Source organism: Rattus norvegicus, chromosome 1 (genome assembly GCF_036323735.1).
Source record: "Rattus norvegicus strain BN/NHsdMcwi chromosome 1, GRCr8, whole genome shotgun sequence".
Lineage (NCBI taxonomy): Eukaryota > Metazoa > Chordata > Mammalia > Rodentia > Muridae > Rattus > Rattus norvegicus.
In genome coordinates this window covers 8,483,793-8,489,429 of record NC_086019.1, presented here as the reverse complement: position 1 = coordinate 8,489,429, position 5,637 = coordinate 8,483,793, and the positions used below count along the sequence as shown (strand labels likewise).

General features: G+C 44.2%; 1 pseudogene; it reads right to left on the bottom strand.

Annotated features, from left to right (window-relative positions):
* Positions 1-3,266: 3,266 nt before the first annotated feature.
* On the bottom strand, positions 3,267-5,637 carry Plxnb2-ps1 (plexin B2, pseudogene 1; annotated as a pseudogene).

Here is a 5,637-nt window from a genome sequence, read left to right as displayed (position 1 = left end):
GCAAGAGTCAGTAGGAGCGGGGTTGGGGATTTAGCTCAGTGGTAGAGCGCTCGCTTGCCTAGCAAGCTCAAGGCCCTGGGTTCGGTCCCCAGCTCTGAGAAAAAGAAAAGAAAAAAAAAAGAGTCAGTAGGAGCTACCACAAGTGCAGAGCTTAGAAATGAAGTCTTTGTGTTGACGCCACGGGGCTTCATTTGATAGTGGATGACTGTAAGGCACCGTAAAGAGGCATCACAATAGGGCAGCTGGTTTCACCACATTCAGTGACATGATTGAAAGAACCCAAAGTGTCACATTACCATAGAGGGACAGTGAACACAGACTTGTCAACTCTCGAAGGGAAGGAAGTCAGTCTTCATCTACTAAACCTTTAGAGCAAAATGTTGATGAGAGCTACATTTATCGTGTGCAAAAGAAAGCGAATGCTCAGATGAAATAAATATGCTTAAGGATAAATTAGAGTAACCCACTTCAAAGGAGCAATTTGAAAACCCGTACAGGCCAACAATCGCTAAAGAATTAACATTCTGATAAAAAAAATTCCTACCTCGCACACTTAGTCACCCTCCAAAATTAGACATTAGGTATGTAGGCAATTTTTTTTTTGCAGATTTTTAAAGACAAGGCAAACCATATTTTATAAAAATGCACCTAAAATATAACAAGAGGTGAAATGTCTCTGACTTATTTTTTTTTATTACCTTGCCTATTGTGCAGGAACGAAGTAGAAGAACACGTTACTGTGGACTGAGAATCTCTTAGGAGCAGAATCATTCATGCTCATCAAGTGGCTCTTCTGCAGAATGGATTGACAGCCAGGGTCAGCTGTTGGTAGAATGTTCCACATCACTCGGGGATGAGGAAGGATGATCCCTGGGTAGAAAACAGTGCGTGTGCCTGTTAAACGTAGGCGTAATGCAAGATGTTCGCTGACTATACTGTCGCTTGCCACCAAAATGAAAAGCAAGTAAAATAACAACAAGAGAAAGAAATGAAAGCCATCAAGATCGGGAAGAGGTCAAACTTTAGCAGCATGAATATATTTTCATATCTTTTTTTATGTCTTCTAATACCATTAACTTGGAGTGAAATCATGAATGCTTTTCTGAGATAATCTTCTGATCATACATACACACACACACACACACACACACACACACACACACACACACACACACATCTGGCTGGCCTAGAAGTTGGGATCTTAGACCCAAAAGCAACGTACCACAGAGACCACCACTCACATATGTAATAGGCAAGGGTGTTTTTAATAGGAGAAAACGAGAAGTCAGCAAGCAGGGCTCTGCCACTTATAAACAGGTGCAAGTCTTTTACAGGGAGCTGGGGAATTCGAGCTAGGATTAGGTCATCTAAAACTTCATTGGTGAATGCCAGGGAAGTTACATGGGTCGATTTTTGATTGGCTGCTACGTTAGTTTCACTGTATTTGGTGAGGCCTTGAGGAAATTCCAGGAACCGACTCAGCTCTCAGTTTATCCTCCCTTTGTTAAGAGCCCTGAGTGATTAACAGCCCAGCCCATCTGCTTCCCTGGGACAGAAACTTTCCCATTTCCAAGGTTTTCATTTTTTTATTATTTTAGGGAACCTCTCAGGGGGAATGTTCCTGTCTCTGCTTCTTGAATGTGGGGGTTACAGGTATGTACCATCATGCCTAGTTTACGTTATGATACATCAAGTACCAATAAATAAATAGGTAAAATCTTCTGTTGAAAGAAAGTTCAGGAATAGGCAAACTATCACAATGTTTCTTTATACTGCTAACATCAAACTTTCAAAAAGAAGATAAAAAGCAACAAAGTATTTAAGACCTTTTTTTACAAGCTTGTTTTTAGTTTTAAGGAGGGCTTTACAAAAATCACCTTCCCTACAAATGGATAATGAATCTAGATGAGAGATGAGTCAAATATCCATAATATTTTCAACGTCTTCGTCTGCAGCTGCTCTGGCTTTCGGTACTCATTCTGAAGACAGAACTTAGTTGAGCTCTCTATAGTAATTCTCACCAACAGAACCTATAGCTGTAATGGTTTCTCTGCCCCCTGTCTTCCCCAGTGACAGCCCCTTCAGTGTCTTACAGTGTCTCTTTCATTTCTGTATCTGCAGCGTTGAACACTGTACTTGGAAGAAGGGAGACTTTCTGTGGTATCTCTTTAAATGTCTTCTTAAATTACCTGATCACCTGGTATAATGTATAGACAGAAGTGAGATAGTTCATAGTACTCAGAAAAGATGACTTCTCAAGCTTTAAGGGGGTGGGTAAAGCTGATTTGTACTTATGATTAACCATAAGGAAGTCATTGAATACGGTGGAATTTCAAAATATCTACATAAAACCTGTGTACAGGCTATTGAAAACACACGGATTCAGAGATCCATGTAGGCATTTGATGGTGAATTATGAATTTACTCATCCATTGGATTGTTTTTTCCTCTTGAGCTTTTGTTTTCACTACATCAAACCAGGATTGAGTGTTTCCCCTCCACCCCCTCCTCCCTCCTCCTCCTCCTCTGTCGTCTTCTTCTTCTTCTTCTTCTTCTTCTTCTTCTTCTTCTTCTTCTTCTTCTTCTTCTTCTTCTTCTTCTTCTTCTTCTTCTTCTTCTTCTTCTTCTTCTCTTCTCCTCCTCCTCCTCCTCCTCCTCCTCCTCCTCCTCCTCCCCCCCCCCCCCCCCCCCCGCTCCTCCAAGTGAAAAAGACAACTGCATTGGATTCACAATGAAGATGTAAAACAGGGTGGGTGGTCCTGGGGGAGGTACTGCTGCAGCACCCACAGATCCAGGCAGAGCCTCCAGGACAGCCTGGTTAACAGCTGAGATGACGACCTTAGTTTTCTGGGTCCCTCTGGCCACCTGGGACCCGACATCTGACATCTAGTTTAACCTTAGAGGTGGAGCCCGTGATGGCCCTCAAGTCCACCTAGAATGCCTGCGCCCCGTGAGGAGGGCCAGGTGAGGTCAGGAAGGCATCGTACCACGTTTTCCTCTCCTTCCATCTGGCAGATACATACAGTCCAGGAACTGGCTGTGGGAGCTACAGGCCAAACCCAGGGTATCTGAGGAGGCGAGAGACTGCTGGTGCATGGGAAGGGGAGGCCAAGCCTCCACTGCCCCCAGTGGCCCAGTGTGGCTTTGTAAGGCACATTTTCGAATTGCTCAGGAGACAGAAAACACCCTGATGCCAGTGCCATTGAACAGCTGGGGCACTCACTCAGGCGCCAGGGCAATATTGCTCAGGAGAAAGACGCTACAGTCTACAAGAGGGGGACCACACGCACTCCAGGCGCTTTGCGTGCATCCTCTGCATCCCGAGGCAGCATTGATGGTTGGAGGTCTGCACCCTTATTCTCAAGTGCAGCGGCAATCTGCTGCTGGCGGAAGGCCAATTGCATCTTTTGGGCTGCAGGGTCCCCTTCCAAAGCACCGATGATCTCATTATAGTACCTTTGAGTGTGTTGATAGAGCTGGTGTAATGCCACAATGTTCAAGGAGTCTGTGTGAGCCCGGGAAATCTCTGCCAAGTGTGTATTCATGTCCTGGTCGCTGACCTGCACCATCTGTCGGATGCCCTTGTAATAGTCTTGCACCATCTTCTTGTAGGTAGAGATATCTTTAACATGCAACGGCTTGTTGCTGGGAGAGCGTCGGCTCAGCTTGTACAGGCGTCCATGAAGGTCTGTGCAATACCCGACAGGGAGGCATCCGCCATTTCATGGACGTGGACATCAAAGATGAAATCAGAGTTCTTCAGGATGTTCACCCAGAACCGAAGTGGTAAATGATTGGTTTTCCAGATATGGATGGCATCGTCATCTCGGGTGTTATGCCTCTCTGCCTGCTCATCCAAGAAATCAAAGAAGCACTTGACTGCCGGTGGCACCGCGTGCCCAGGTGCTAGCACGCTTTGGAAGAAGTTGTTCACACACTGCTGCGGTGTGCCCTTGACCGAGAGTAGCCGTGTCAGATAGATCTGTGTGATGATCCACTCTTTCTCCTTCATGCTGCTGCGCTTGGACTTGACTTCGTCTACCTCATCTGTTGGCCCCACCAAGTGCCACATGCGGTTTTCCTCTTGTAAAAGGGCATAGTGCTCCCCAGGCAGGCAGGTCCTGTTGGCTGTCTTCTGGCTGCTGGGAGACTCCCACCTTAGACAGGATGAGGGTAGCTCCAGCCCGGACCATTGTAGTGGATCACAGTGTTGATCCGTTTCCTCCGGTTTTCCTTTTAAGTGATGTCAATACAGCAGTGTCAGCAGCGGGGCTGGGGATGGGACTGGAGGTTGGGGTAGGGGAGTGGCCTGGGGTGTGGCCTGAGGGGACTTTGGGAGGGGTCGATTATAAAGGCCTTCATTTCATCAGAGACTTATTTAACTAGTCTTCACTGCTCAATGCATTATTAAGTGGTGATGCTGAGTTTGAGGTCCTTGTTGGTGATGGTCTTGAAGCCTGTATCTGTTCCCTGCTTTCTGTTTCTCTGCTCCCTAGCCTCAATGGTATAAACTTTGCTTGCTCTTTTTGCCTCCATAATACTCCAAGTTACCAAGCGAGGCAGTGATCATGGACTCTAAGCTCCGAAACTACAAGTCAAAATAAATCTTTCTCCCTTTAAATTAAAATTTCAAAGGTATTTTTGTCACAGCAATGGAAAATTAATATACCCTTTGTCTTTTCCAGTTGCAGTGATAAAATGCCCTGTCAAAAGAAACTCACAGGGAAAAAGGTTCATTTTTACTCAAAGTTGAAAGTTGTTGTCCATCATGGTGGAGGAAGTCACAGTGGAAGGATCTTGAGGCATCTGGCTAGATAGCGTCTGCCAACAAGAAACAAGAAACAGTGAATGTGTGTGTTAAGCGTACTTTCTCCACCTTAAATAGTCCAACACCCCAACTGTGGATTGGTACCAACCATGCATGGTGAACAAAAGTTCCCACCTCAGTTAACCTAATGCAGTCAATCCTGCAGAGCTATGTATGAAGAGCTGTCTCTCAGGAAATTCTCATCAAGTTGATAAGTGGGACTAACCATCATGTGTTCTAAAGATGCTCTGATTCTATAAGGGTCAATTCGATTGTCTTTGCTGACAGAGCAGTTTTATAGCGTATCATATAAAGTTAAATGACAAAAACATACGCACGTTAGTCTTGTTTATGAGGATTTGTTTGTTAAGGACATACCTTACTGAAAATGTAATACTCAATACAAGACTTTTTTTGCTATATAGGATGTGAATGAGTTTTGTATCTACTAGTCAAGTCACCTTAGCTATCTATAATCTATCTATATCAATCTATTTATCACTTATCAATCTTCTGTCATCATTCTATATCTATCAATCATATCTATCATCTATCCATTGGTCTGCCATCTATTCAGCCATCCTTCTTTTTTTCCAAATTATCCTTTGATATGCAATACTTTATTATTTCCTGTTAAGTTACAAAATGAGGATATGTTACTTTGCCTATAGAAACACCAGACAAGAAACAGGAAAACAGCAGTGATTTTACAGCACTGGTCCCTAGTGCTCAACTTCATACCGGTAAGTTCAGTGAGAACTGAGTACTTGCACCTCTGAATACAGTGTTGTAAACTCGAAAGCATGGCTCTTCCGCTGGAACACCGACAT